Source organism: Atta colombica, unplaced genomic scaffold, assembly GCF_001594045.1.
Source record: "Atta colombica isolate Treedump-2 unplaced genomic scaffold, Acol1.0 scaffold110, whole genome shotgun sequence".
Taxonomy (NCBI): Eukaryota; Metazoa; Arthropoda; class Insecta; order Hymenoptera; family Formicidae; genus Atta; species Atta colombica.
Window position 1 is genome coordinate 1,425,191 of NW_017259196.1, and position 15,809 is coordinate 1,440,999.

Below are 15,809 nucleotides of genomic sequence, written 5' to 3' on the forward strand. Positions count from 1 at the left end.
CTCTTACAATCCGCGTGCGCGATGCGACGCCGATATTAATGTCTGCCCCCGGTACGATATATATTTTATTGGCGTTTCGCTGCCTAGTTCAATGATGATTTATAATTGTTGTTCGCTCGGCTGTAATTATTATAATTACAGATTTTTCGTCCGGGCTCTCTCAGAACCAGGCCCCGGTTTGGCCCGGGCCCGGACATCCTCTTCACTCCATCCCCCTCGATGCGGCTCCACCCCTTCGGTCCTCGTCTTTGGACCTTTCGTTCCCTTCCCTTCTACTGCCTTCCCTTCTACTTCCCTTCTGCATTTCTTCCGCTCTCACTCGTTTCTCTCTCTCTCTCTCTCTCTCTTTCTCTCTCTCTCTCTCTCTCTCTCTCTCTCGCGGTCTCGCTTCGTTCCCTCTCTATCCGACTCGCTCGCTGTTCTTTCTATCTCGCGAACAGAGACCAGATCTACGGCGACTCCGACGTAGAAACGGGTTTTGGAAGTTGGACTCGCGCGATGTCCAGTCTTCGCACTCGACTTCTGAGAAACCTCTGTCTCTGCTCTCGCCTTCATTCAACGCTAAACGCGGTCATTCGATTCCGATAACAATTACAGATAGCGATAGATTAGTAAGGTGAAGCTCGTAATTAATAGAAAAAGATGAATATATCAAGCGCATATATTATTTTCGTTGGACTAGCAAATAATTGTATTCAATTATGAATACAATTCATCTCTTCAATGCAGTTAATCGTGATTCGCGTAGGAATCGCGCTTTCAGCAAACCCTAATCTCTCTCCATCTCACGCATTTATTTCTCGCATCTAACGATATCCACGCGTATTCACGCACGCGGAGTAACGGAACGCGTGCGTACGTACTTATGCTCGCGGCCTACACACCGAGAACACTGGTTCCAATTCATCCTCGTTGCAGGTCTCCCATTATCCGTCCTAACCGGTGACGGAGGATCATTAAGCCACGGCGCCTTTTGTCCGTTTCTCTATACGCGTCCATCTTTAACAACTGAGCTTGGAAAGAACGAGGGTCTCGAGAAAAACGCCAGCGAGGCGTGCTCCACTTCGGTACTTTTCTCCCGTCCACCTCGTTCTCCAGGATCTGTCCCTCTCCCTCTCTCTCTCTCTCTCTCTCTCTCTCTCTCTCTCTCTCTTTCTTCAGTCCGATCGTCGCTACACTTTCCACGGCCACTGCTCTCGAGAATCGAGAATCGATTATGAATCGGACGCGATCACGGTGCGTGGCAGTCAATGCGAACGCGAGAGAGCGAGACTGTTGGTTGCATCGACTCCGCCGGTGCACATATACCGCGTGTATATCGCGGTACGAAGTGATGACCGTAATGACTCTAACCACCGTCTGACATCTGGCATTAGGCACTCAGGCTTTCGAGTGGCAACGCCCGCAGCAATTGTTGCCGTTTACGACTGCCGTGCGCGTTCTCCTTCTCTCTCACACACTGAGTCTGTTCTTCTTTCTCTAGCTCCTCCACTTCTCTCTCTCTCTCTCTCTCTCTCTCTCTCACACTCCCATCGCCCTGTTCTCGCTCTTACTCGAGTGAATCCGGCTTCCTCGTCTCTCCACTTCGCTTCTCTTCTGGTTCTTTCCCTTTCCCTCGCAATCTTTCGCTCGATATCTTTCTCTCTATCTCACTTCTCTCTATCTCCCTTTCTTCTTGTACCTCTCTCTCCCGTTTTCTTCCCGTATCTCCTTCTTGTTTTCTCTGTCCCGTTCGCTTCCACGTCTCTTCATTCTCTCACACACTCCTTCCTTCACATTCGCTCCCGGTCTCTCTCTACTTCTCGTTGGTCCGCTCTCGATCCTACGCGCTATAGACCGCATTCCCGAGCGCAAACGACGAGGCAGAGATATATGTATATGCATTCGCACCGTTCGCCGCCTCTGTTGCAGTTGCGAAGAGCGGAGAGTTCGATTGCGCTACTCCGTGGAAAACCTGAAAAGTCATAGGGCGGTATTCATAGGCCGGTATTCATAGTCAGATCTTATATTCAAGACCGTCTTAAGTACGGTCTTAAAAAGTCACGAACCAATCAGAGGGCTGCATTAGCGTCTTAAGACATTACTTAAGATGGTCTTGAAATAAGAATCGACTATGAATACTGACCAGTTCTCATTTTAAGACCGTCTTAAGTAATGCCTTAAGATGTTAATACAATAAAGCCTCTGATTAGTTTGTAACATCTTAAGACTTAATCTTTAAATGGATAGGTCGCTGTAGCACGTATAGTTATTTTAACGTATAGTTATTCTTTGTAAACACACTAGGTCCTTTTTTTAACCCAGGCGGAATTTCACCATCAAATTTCTTGGCACAAATTTCAATTTTTATTAAATGAAGGTTTTGACATTTGAGTTAAGTAACTATTTTGGCAATGTAGCAGAGATATTTATTTCTGGATTTTTCTGGATTTGTTGAAAGTCTAGTAAAAAAATTTGGGCTGAGCAAAAAAGACTCAAAATGCCTATGAAGAGTTAAAATAAATCTTGTTCTGGAAAGGAAAAATAAAACAGAATTATCTAGAAGTCTTAAAATTCATTTTATTTTTACATTTCTCTATCCCATAAGGACGTAAATAATATAAATTTAACTTCAAACATAACTGTAAAAATAAAATTTGTTTAGGGTATTCTGAACTCCCCACTTACCTACTTAAAGGTTAAGACATTCTTAAATATAAGATTAATATAATTGACTATGAATACCATAATTACGATGGCATAATTACGATATTCATATGACGCGATCGATCCGTCAACAGGTGACACTCGTTCGCATTCTTCGAGCCGAGTGAAACGAGTGAACGAGCGTGCGGGCGCGAGCGCATGGCCGCTTATTTACGAGCGGATTATGCAATCGAGCGTGCCGTATACTCGGCTCTAATCATAATACCGTGCTACATAATGCGAATCTAGTCCTTTTTTTTCCCGGGGAACTTGCACTCGGATTGCAGAACGTAACATGCGCTCGTTAACCCGCGAGCACGCGTGATTTTAAATTAAAATAGCGAATATGTAATGTAGCGCGCATAAATACGCGCTTATATGTCCTAGCTGATAGGAAGCGAAAATATCCCGGAAGTTGTTTATCTTTAGACTACCGCGATGCAGCATTCTTGATACTCAAAATATGAATTACGCGCGTTTTCGGCATTTTGTACCAAAAGTAATTTCCATTTATGTAAATCTGCTTTATTATGCATATGTTGACAGCGCAACACACTCGCTGAATTGAAACTCCTTTTACCACAGAATCCTACGGGTTGCGTAAGAACTTTGCGCAGCAGTCAATGTAATAAATTAAAGGCATTGGGCAGCGTATGACTTAAAAAACGATATTTCACCTATAATCGCCGCGTAAAATAATTTTCAATTTTGATGAATAAACGATTCAAACGGAAAAGGGGTAGGTGACTGAGTTTATATAATGCGTCTATAATTTTTCTTAATCGCTGATTTATTCACGCTTTTTACTTGTTTTTGTTACTGTTAGCGAGCAGAATTGTATTCGTCGATATTACTTGACTGCTTCAAGAGGTCGTTGAAATAATTTAAATCTTATATTGAAAGAAAAATGCTTGTTATAATAATGCTTGTACTATAATTGCTTTATTTAACGATTATTTAATGGTTATTACTGTAACGTTAGTAATAATAGCTACATAAAGTCTTTTAAATATGAAAAATGTACTATAAATTATGATAATTTCAAATATTATAATATAGTAAAATATATCATAAATAATAAATAAACATCTTTTTATTTTCAATAAATACAATTGTAACGAATATAATTATTTTCTTAAATTCACTTATTATTTATATCGTAATAATAACTAAAAAGTATGTTAAAAGAAAAAATTAAAAATTTTTAGGCAGTGGTGTGTGACTATTGTTATTATCACACAATTGACTATATTTACATTTAAAATATCACTGAGAAAAAAATATAGTTAATTTTAATAAATATTTAGTTCAATGCTGCCAACTAAACATTTACTTATAGCAAATAAATATTTGTTCAGTAAAAAAAATGATTGTTAAATCAAATTAACATTTCTTGTATCAAATAAATATATCTTTATATTTAATAAATATTTAGTTGGCAGTATTCAACTAAATATTTATTAAAATTGACTATTTATATATTTTTGACTATATATATTTTTTTTCAGTGTATAAATATATAGTTATTCCCAAAAATGGTTATAAATTATAATGAAATCATAATTTAATTTAATCATTAATTTAATTGCAACCATTTTTTTCTCTCACTGTAGCGATTCTAAGAGCAATTTCTTTCGTATCTTTCGCTGTATCATTTCGCGGCCGTTTGCACTCGCTTTAATTCTCCGCGCTGAAAATTTCTCCGCACGGAAGTATAGCCGCGCGTGCGTAAGCGTAACGCCATCATTCTCCATTTCATATCCCCATCCTTGGAATAATAGAGGCCAGATCTCGATCTTTAGGATTGGAAAAAAAAAAAGACAGGTCGGCTCTCACCAAACGGAAATAACGACTTATATCGCGGGATCGTATCGTGCGGAGCAATTACGGACATTAGAAAGTCATCCTTATTAAACGCGAAGAAGCTGCAGGCTGGTGAATGTTAACCAAATTTCTCTTCAGGAAAAAATACACGCCAACGAATGTGATTCTAATGACAATGAAACGCAGGAAACTTCAATCTACGAACGAAATTCCGACTCGACAATCGCCTCTTTCGTTTGCTTATATCGGTTTGTACGATTTGTATTTATCAGAAATGATTGAACGTGAGTGACGGAATGTTGTTTTTTTAGATATAATAACGCTGTCGCTTCTTAAAGGAATCATAATATCTTTAACCTTCAAAGTTCATGTGTTTCACCACGAATTGCGGCGATTTTCCCTTCACAGAAATGATCAGAATAATTCGCGCCGGTCCGCTAGCTGAAAATAAATGCCAACGGGCGGCGATCGTTTAGGAAGGAAAAGAATGGAATTATCTTTATCGGTGTTGCTGATTACCATCATTTTCTCGCGCTTCTAGCAGCACCGTGCGTGATAACCATCCGTTATCGGGTTTCCCCGCGTGTCCCTGGATTACACAACGTTCTTCTCTCCTAGTTATCTCGATAGCGGGAGTGGTGCCAGGCAATTCTAATGTCTCTAGAAATAAGAGTTTTTAATCAATCTTATTCTATTTTTGATTGGCTTGATAAAAGGCAGAACCATTCGGATAATGACTGAATACGAAAAAGTTGAAAAGCAGATTTATGAAACATTTTAAGTGGAGATCTACAATGAGATTTTAAGGCATAAAACTTCAGCTTTAAGCCATAAGAAATTGATCAATTGTAGTCAATTATTCTCCTCATATTCGACTGTGATTGATCAATTACGATTTAAGGCTTAAAGTTTTTACGTCTTATTGTAGACACTTTATAAAACTTTCGCTTTATAAAACTTTCCGGATTTTTTTCAGAATTTTTTAATACCGCATTTTCTCATGTTATAAAAATAAAAAATGCAGTACTAAAAAGGTGATAAAAAATTTTGAAAAAATTCTTAGAGTTCTATAAGAAGAAAATAAATAATTTTTGTCTCTCGCAGCTTTTCTGTAAAATTAATAGTATTTGAATAAAAAATTATTAAAGATCAATTTTCGATAATTTTTGATAATTAATATCTTGTTAACTATTACGAAAATTGCAAAAGGTAGAGGATTTTTTGATTCAATTTAGTCTACCTGTCCATGAAATATTTGGCGATTATTTTGAGACATCCTATATATATATATATATATCGTTTTTAATAAAAAGAACCTATAAGATCACTTTTACTTTTCTATTCTAGACGAAAGGCACCAAGCGACTCGCTGGTCGTCTTCGCGTTCCATAACCGAATACATAGTACATCGTTTAAACTTCGGTTTAAATAATCGTAAAACAAGAAAACTTCTCGCTCATAAATTTTGAAGAGAGAACAGTTCTTCATATCGGCGGGGAAGCGACCTAAAACTTGACTGCCACACTTTCAATGTAAGTCTTTTTCCGCATGTTACTCTGCACCGACGGTTAACCCATCGGGTGGGAAGACCGCAATTCCAGGCTGGAATTCCCGGGAGATTATTCTCCGCTCGCGAGATCCTGCGAAAAATTCGAGCTTTAGTGCCGTGTCGGCATCTTTCAAAAAATCACCCTTTCACACGCGCACACGCGTGATGCTTGCAACGGCGCGGACAAACGGTGCCGACCGACTATCGAGCCGGCGCGGCGCGGTGCGGCGCGGCGAGGAGACGGTAAGAAGGTGTGTACGTCGTAAGAAGTAGGTGATTGCTCGAGAACTCCTACGAGAAGGCCGGGACTAAGTTGGCGCGCTCTCGAGAATCTATGGTGCATAACGCCGTTAAGAAGAACTGCTCGTAAAATCCTTGGAGAGCTTGGCCAGACACGAACGGCCAAGCCGAGGACAAGCCGAGAAAAATCCTTGCACTTTCTATGCGATCGTCCAATATATCCCTTCTTCCCTTCATGTTGTCATTACTGGGATTATAAGCACGTCCAATAAAGTCACTTTACAACGACGTCCCGGCTTATGAACGGTTCACTTAATCCTGAGAGAAATCTTATTCAAAGCTCAACACGTATTTTCTCAAAATTTAAATACACTGAGAGAAAAATGTATTTACATTTAATAAATATTTATTTCAACAGTGCTAGATCAATATTTACTAAGTATAAATATTTAATATATATTTATTTGATACGAGAATCATTAATTTGATTTAAATATTATATAATATTTTTTTATGAACAAATGTTTATTAGTATTATTCAATTTATTTATTAAAATTTCGTACATTTTTCTCAGTGTTGGAAAAAAATAGAAAATACAACAACTAATGATTTAGATTATTTTTTTAAATAATAATAATTTTTAATATAATGATTAACAGCAGATAAATTAACTTTTATGATTTTAAAAAAAATTGACAAAATATTGACATGGTTGCTTCTGAATATCTATAGATTCGATCATGAATTATATCATAAAATCGCTATTGTCGCTTTAATGAAGAAAAATAAATGGAAGCTTTTTACAAGCTTAAGTATCGTTAATCGCGATAATGCTCAATCAACAATCTCTTATTTAAATTATAATTTTCCCAGTACATTTTACGCATCCGATAATTTTTTGCTCCGGAAAACGAGCTTGCGTTTCTCCCAGGAGAAATTGAAATTTCTTACGAAGAGCTTCTGGTCGGTTAAATAAATTAAAGGCGATGATAGAACCATATATAATTAACATATTTTTCATTTTCCGTACGTTCCCTTTCTCGGACGGTTCAATTAAGTTATAACAAAGATACGAGGATGAGGGACGATTAAGAAACTCTTCAGATCTGTCGAGAGAGCCGAAGGCGTTAAAATCGGGGCCGTGTCTCGGATCCCGATCGAAGTCGGTCACTCTCGATCACTCCTTGCCGAAGAGCCCGCGGCTGTATCCGAACGTTTTATTCCTCCAAGTTTATAACGAAACGATGAGAGGAAAGGGGACAAGAGGGGCACGGAAGAGAGGTCGATCTTTAAGTACGTGCGTATGCATTAAGGCGTCGAAGAGAGAAAGCGATCCGGTAAGCAGATCGATGCTGGACTATAAGGCAGGTAAAGGCACGAAGGAGCGAGAGAAGAGAAGCGGGACGGGAAATTGCGTGTGAGCCGTACTTTCCAATGCACTTGGTGGTACGACCGGGAAAGTGCAAGCGGCGAGCTAAGCCGATCGTAGACCTCGTTCGCACGTGCATCACGCGCGTGAGAGACACGTTTGCCCTAAACGATACGATGATTCTGTGAAAATTAGTTTCACCATTCACGGAAGTTTATTTATTCCATCGGGATAAACAGGAATACATTGTCGTTGAAAAGGATGTGCGAGCAAAATCAAACTTTAATCTTTAAACAAAATTTATTATTATTAATCTTAAACAAAATTTATTATTATTAATCTCAAATATATTTTTATATATTGCAATATTATAATTTAATTCTATTCAAAGATTGTACTTAAATTATAATTATTAATTATTATATTTAAGAAAGTGTTTGAGATTAATAATAATATAAACCAATAAAGTTTTGTGAAATGGTCGAACATTGGTATATATCTGGTCACTGTGACGTTTACACTGTTAGAAATGTTCTTAAATTTTATTAACTTTTAAGTTACACAATTTGAATTTAATTTCATGACATAAAATTTAATGTATTTCATGAAAATTTATGAAATTTAATGTACACGTTCATTTCATTTAAGTAACTACTGTAACTTAATTTTCAGTTAAATCATTCATTACTTTTAATTTCGTTCATAATCACGAGCTTCATTTACATTTCTAACAGTACCTTATAATGACGATGAACAGTGTTATATTTAGCGTCAAAGAATACAATAAAATAATAAATCATAACAAATTTTATTCAAGGAAAAGCTATAAAAATAATTAAAAAGATAAATTCGTATCCTCTAAAGACAATTTAGAAAGAAAATTTAGTAATTTTGTAACATTAACGTCGTAATTAAGTTTTAAGTCGTAAGACAGTTTCTTATAGGTAACATTTCTTTTTCATCCGTCAAACTGTACGATGTTTTCATTGTCTCGATTACGAAATAATCAAGGAAAATTCATTGCGAATCGGTCGTTGACCGATCGATGGAATCCGAAGGCCTCACGCGAGATCGGATTTCGTGAGCTCGGCTTTACACTTAATTTCACGATCGATCATCGGCGATCCCACGTCCCGAGCATTTTCTCCGCCGCACGATCGGGCTCTGGGCGCATTCCGACGCACGCATCTCGTCCTGCGACTGACGCGACCGGCTGCAACGCTCAGAGGGAAAATCACTTTCCGATCGATGCACTGCTGCAGGAAAGTCGTGTAGGTGGTCGTACGCGCTGGCGCGGTTTGATTATCCTATCGATAGGGCAGGCAGTTTTGCATGTGGAGCAGTTAACGAAGCACTTGAGAATTTCTTCGATGCAAAATGCCATTAGACGATTTACATACACGCAGCACTTGGCCTGCATACTAATGGTCGTTACGTGGTCGAAGAGTAAAGTGTCAAATACCACTTTCAATTGATAGTCTTAATCACAATATTATTAAGCCTGTGTCTCGCGATCGTACACTTAAGTCCTCTTTTTTTCCCTTCTCTACTTTCTCTTGTCATTAGCGAAAATGTTACGAGCTTGTTTATCGATATATTACTACAACATCTGACAGGGAAATTTTATTTTATGACTTATTTGAGAGGAAGCGGCGACTGTATTGATAGATCATTTCCTTTTGCAACCTACATCAGGGAACGTACTTTGCGGTAATTAATAAGTATTCATGACATGAGATTATATTTTTAAATCGTTTAACGTTACATGATTACGTAGTTCATTTCATATGATTGACAAACGATATAGGTTGTGTCCTATAATTATCTAATACTTTAAATCGATAATGTTAAGAGACAGTGTGACACAAACACTGATATTATAATCATTGTTAATTTTACTATTAGTCTGACATTATTATAATAAAAAAAGTTTTAAAATAATTTTAATAAATTTATTATGTTATAATTTGTTAGTTGATTTAAATTATGGCTCAAATTTAATTTAAAAGATTTCAAAAATTTTATATATGTTATTGTAACTTAAGATCTTAATTAGTTAGGATTTAATAAATTCTATCTTCAGTTATACTATTATGTTCACTTTAATAACATAGCATTAAAAAATAATTGAAAGTTCTTAAGAAATTTCAATTTTTTTATATATTGAAATTTAATATTTGTCAAAGGTTGAATTTATGATATCAAGCAAAAAGTGCGAATGAATTATAAACGGTATATAGATATAGAAATCTAATACTGACCAATTTAATATCAAAAGACAATAATTAATTATATATTCATTTTAAATACTAAAAACGCTGTTGTTCAGTGTTTTTAGTACTTACTCTAAATAAATAATTAATTACTGTCTTTCAGTAATAAATTAGCTATTAGATTTCTAAGGATTCTGTTTTTCTCTTTGATTTACCAAGAGAAAACTTGTTACGTCCGAATGATTTATGTCGTAAATACTCATTCTTCGTTTCAATGTCTTCGAATCAGCGATAATTTCTTTTTTGCGAGGCAAATAGCCGATATATTTAAACACGCGTTCGCTTTGTTTACGTTCATGTTGTGAAACTCGATCGACAGGCAGCGTGTTAATGTATGCTATTAAAGTACGTTGCACAATAATTATGGGACACCCTGTATATCTGCCGTGAGTAATGATACTGTCAAACAAAAAGTGTTATTAAGTATTTTATCGAAGCCGTATTATTATACTCCTGTAATAAAGTGTTCCATTATTTTATTATCATATCGAAACTAAAACAAAGAACTGCCTCAAGTATATCAAGGCTAACGTATCGACAAAATCGCAGGTGTTACGAATTGTGAGCCTTCTCTTGTGGCGGCAAAAAGATAAGAAACGATAAACTGTAAGAACAGGTTAAATTTTTCACGGTGGGGTTTATATGATGCATTTTACGTGCACCGCTATTCTATTATTAGATACGGATTAATCCTTCCGCGTTTGCCAAGTTATACATATCCCATCAGACATTAAAAGGAAGAGATATTAAAAGGAAGCGAGATATATGAACGGTTTCGATCACAAATTTATTGCGGGAGAATTAAATATTCGTCAAGTATCGATTAGTTCGATTAGCCGGCACGATACTCTGCGGTCACCTTGGCGTGTTATAGCATTATAATCCAGTAAGGAACGGCTCGAATCGCTCAGCTCAAGGTCAGTTAACCCAGTCGATCTCCTCAGAGATCGAGAGCGGCTTCTTCCGAGTTACACTTAATCCGTTCCGCGCTCCCATCTCTCTCGCGCGCGCGATCCTGCGGAAAACCGATGGCTTCGCGACGGTGTAATCAGAGATAAGCGGTAAGAAGAAGCGCAGCGAGATGCGCCGAGTGACGACCTCGATTGACCCGTCGATCCGTCACGGTTCTCCATCGCTACGGACGAGAAGAGAAGGAAAGAGAGAGAAAGGGGGAGAGAGAGAGAGAGAGAGAGAGAGAGAGGGAGGGGGGGGGGGCTCGCACAATTAGTCGGATAAGGTGCAAGATCGAAGAATCGTGCGCGTCAAATGGAAGCTAACGCCGAGCGAGTGCGAGCGGATCCCGCGTGCGTGCACGCTCGCACGCTCGCACCCTCTTCCGTGTGCGCGTCGATAATACACGCGAGATACGCGTGTTTCACTAATGGATTCCCCTGGCCGCAGGGCCGATTTGTTTTCGTCGCGTCATCCCTACGCGGAATTTGATTAATTACGACCGTACGACCGGCCCGGTAATTACTTTCCAATAGGATCCGCACCTTTCTTCTCACTCTCGGCCAATCATCTTCGCCATTCTGTTCTCCTGTCCCTCCTACCCCCGTGCTTACCTTAATCTACCCGCTCACTCTCGCTTCGACGGAAATTCGTTGTTACGCTGGCCGATCGATAAGACCGATAACTCGACAGATCGCGTTCTGATGTGATGCTGGATATGGTCCCTTTATCTTTCTCCCTTGTCTTAGCGTGGAAATGCTCTTATGAAATTTCATACTGTTCCTTTAAGATCAAAGGCTTTCAACTTCGATGTTCTCTCGTTTATACGAAATTAACAGGCAAAACGTTTTATATCTTTTTATATCTTTTGTTTTTTAACGCTACTTAATATCCAAACAAAGAATAATCTGTCAGTAAGGAAATTGCGAAGTAAAATTTAATCATCAATTTATAATTACAATCAATTTATAATTATTTTGAAGTAAATGATATAAATTTTACAAAAATACTATTATATCGTTACGTGTGCTGGCGCCTAGATAATCTTGACGTGGTCTTATTATTACTCAGCCGCGATCCAGTATAGATGTAACGCGAAATGATATGATTAGCGTAATTATATTTCGTTTATGAAACATGGAAAATTTATTTTATTAAAGTATACAGCAAGAACCCATTTCTGACAAGATAATCATTTATTTACCTTCATTTACATACGAGCGCAGAAAACAGGTCCGTATCAATCTGGTAGCCATCGCGTTGATTCGTATATAAAATTTATTTCCCGCTGCGAATTCTTTGCACCAATTAGACATAAAAGGGTTAGCCGACGAGGAGAATACGAATTTTTTAACTTTCGCACAGCATCGTAATTATAGTATAATGGACCATCTAGAGTTTCCTGAAATTCTGGTATTACCAGGGCAGTTCTCTATTACAACTTGATATACGATCGGTTCAACCACCCGCTTTGGGTCTTCCTCCCCACGTGCATCTTCGCTCTGGCATTTACGATGCTGAAGATCTCTCGTACATGTAAACGTCCGCGAGTTCCTTCATAGGTATCTTCTCAGCCGTTTGAACTTTCATGGCGAACAAATCCAGAAGTTAAACCCGATTCGGGACCATTTGTGCAGCGTGACCGTTTGCTGATGCGTATCAACATTCTCTCGTTTTTGTGATTTTGCGATCCTTTACCTTGCGATCTGATATCTTGAGATGTCTCGTGCCAATTGGATGTGAAGCACGACATTCTATTAACGTAAAAAAGTAATGACAGTTTCAGTCATTCTCTCTCTCTCTCTCTCTCTCTCTCTCTCTCTTTCTCTGTCTCTCTTCACAGTTCTGCAGTTCCTTATAGAAATAAAAAAAGTTACACACACTCTAAAAAAATAGTGAACTTAACGCTATACAGTGTCTACATAATTCTCACTGTGTTGGTGTTAAATTAATCATGGTTTTAAACCTACACACTCCTGATGTTTAATTGTGGTTAAATCCATATTATGATGGTGTTGATATAACGATAAATTAAGAGTTTTGAATCTTGAATCTACATCATGTTGGTATTAATTTAACACCAACACCATCACAATGGTGAGAATTATATTTTTATTTTAAAGAAAGGCTAGCCTTTTTGCAAAAGGTTAATTTCGTAAAAAGGTTGCGACATAGACACCTCATTAAATTCACTCTAGAGTGTTTTTAAAAAAAATCAAAATTGAAGATCTGACGTGCTAATTTTTAGTATAACACCGGCGAAACTTTTTTTTATTTTTACAAGGAACTGTAGTATGAAAAGAGAGTGGAGAAGGGGAGGGGGAAGAGAGAGTACTAGAACTGTCATTATTTTTTTTCTATTAATACAATGTTTGCAGATCCGTGTCAATCATTAGATAGAATTCATTGAGAGCATTTTTTCATGCGAAGAGATTCAATCAAGATTCTTTTGATGTCCGCGAGACAAGAAACGATTAACGCGACGTAACCGTAAGATGTAGAATCGCGCGCGGCAGAGTTCATGAGATTAGCGCATACCATAATGCAACGTCGTTCGCTAATATCCTCGCGCCGATGCCGATGGTATCCTGCCTGCTGGATGAACCACGATGACCCTCGAGCGCCGCGTCTATGCTCTTCGCGGTTCCGCGCGCGTGCTCGTAAATAAAAGCCGTTCTTGTAAGCGAGAGAAATTGCGCGAAAACTCGTCGCGTCCTAATTTACGAGCCTTTAAGGCTCGTGCTACGAAGTATATATCATTAGGCGACGATAAAAGCGCTGCAAGATACCTTTTAACGCTATTACTGCGTACTGCAGCACTGTGTCATCAGTGATGTAGCAATAACGTGGATATTCGCAGGATCCACTTTTAATTAAATCCATTATTAATTATGTTCAATCAACGGGCTGTCCGCGCAGAATAGTAATTGTGGCAGATTACGCGAGATGCGTCAGGTGGATTAATATCGTGGAGGTTAATGATTCGATTGCGCACCGATTTTTTCAAAAGAAATCGATTCAAAATTTCTTTTTTGTAAAAAAAAATCAATTTAAAATAGCTCCTTTTGCTTAAAAAAATCGATTTTTTTTGAAAAAATAGTTTAAAATCGTTCTTTTTTATTTGGAAGTTTTTTTTTAGAGAATCAGAACATCTTCCTAGGGCAGATTAGGAAGATTGTAGACAGTATAATGCAATGTACTAAATTCAAATGTATACTTTTCTGTGTATCATAAATTATCTTACAAATTTCGTTGTTTTTATGAAAGACATTAGTTATATCTTTGTGAAAAGTTTGTTTATTAGATTGATAAATCTGTGTCTGCAATTTCGACCTAAAAACTATTAATCACATTCTGTTTGCATATTGATGTTGAAAACTTAATAATAATGTGAGAAAGACTGTTATGTAATAAGTGAATAAATATACGGTTTCGTTTGTATCTTCAATAGGTGAAAAACATTTTGAAAAAATACAAGTAGTGAAGGAAACTTTCTCAGTCGTTTGATTTGTATCGAAACTGTTGTTAGAATGAGGACAGTTAACTATTTATATTACTGCGCAACGTTCCAATTAGTCAAGCCATTTCTCAAACAAATTGTTGACCTCAGCGATCTCGATGTGATATTTCGATAGTAATATATGCAACGTTAGTAATGATGATATCATTAAATCGCGTGTCAATGCAACCGCTGCAGTCTTCGGCGATTCAATTATAGACGAATTGGTTTCTTGCGATATTGCTATCTTATAACTAAGATATCGCAAAACATCGTATCACGAGCACGATCGATTACCCTTTTATGTGCTGTCTCTCGATGAATAAACGTATGATTTACGTTACGCAACAAGCACCATTGATATGAACGTAGCTTAGAATGAAATGTCATCATTATTCTATTCATCTCAAGTTCGACTAACATCGATGAATGGTCTCGAGGATTATCGTTCTCGCTGCAGGTTGTGGATTCTCTTCGACGCGACATCGACGTGAGGATGAGGACGTGGCGCGCAAACGAATCAACATATCGTCGAATTGACATTTAGATTGGCGTTTAAGACTAAGACTTCTATTTTGTCTCTTAACACGACAGTGTTGGTGTCATTATATTGTCGTTGCGTAATTTTTTTTTACCATATATATATATAATAACATCGACGTTGTGTTAAGATTAACACCAGGAGTCTAAGTGTGGCACGTGAATATACACGCCTAAATACGTAGAGCCCTTGAATTTTAATTTCGGTGAGCCTTTTACTCGTGACATGACACAACGATGACGCCGCCGGCAGCGACGATGACGTAGTGAGAAAACGAGGGGCGAGTAAGACTTTTAATTAAGCCGACGTCCAATCAAGCCAGCGTCTATCTACCGTTGTTCAGCTCGTTCCCGTGCATTTCCGCGTTCTCCGAGCACCGCAGGGTTCATCTTCAGGTGAGGCTTCCGTTCACTGCTTCTCTTCTCGGTCTCGCTGTTCGGTCGTAGAAGAGGGACGTCCTCCCGATTCATCGACCAGGTCAATCCACTCGATCTCTACTCGTGATCTCGAACTCGGAGGACGTCTCCTACGTCCGCTTTCCCGAGTAAGTTATCCCTTTTTGCTCTTCTCTTTTGTGTTCAGTTTATCTAGCTATTTATATGTCTTCTGCTATGTTCTTATCGATGATTGGAAATTTAGAGAATTCTCTGGAAGTGATCCACCACCTGATCGTGTAATTAGATTGATAAAGCGGATGAACCGGATAGCTCGGAAATCGTTATTACATCGACCGATTTTATATCGCGTGTGTGCGTCGCACGAATATCTGGAATGCGCCATTTAGAGTACGAGTTGCACGCGTTGCTCCGTTATTAGACCTGGTATCTTTTTTATCTACCGTTGCGAGCGCTAATCGAGAAGCCAAGTATCGCGATAT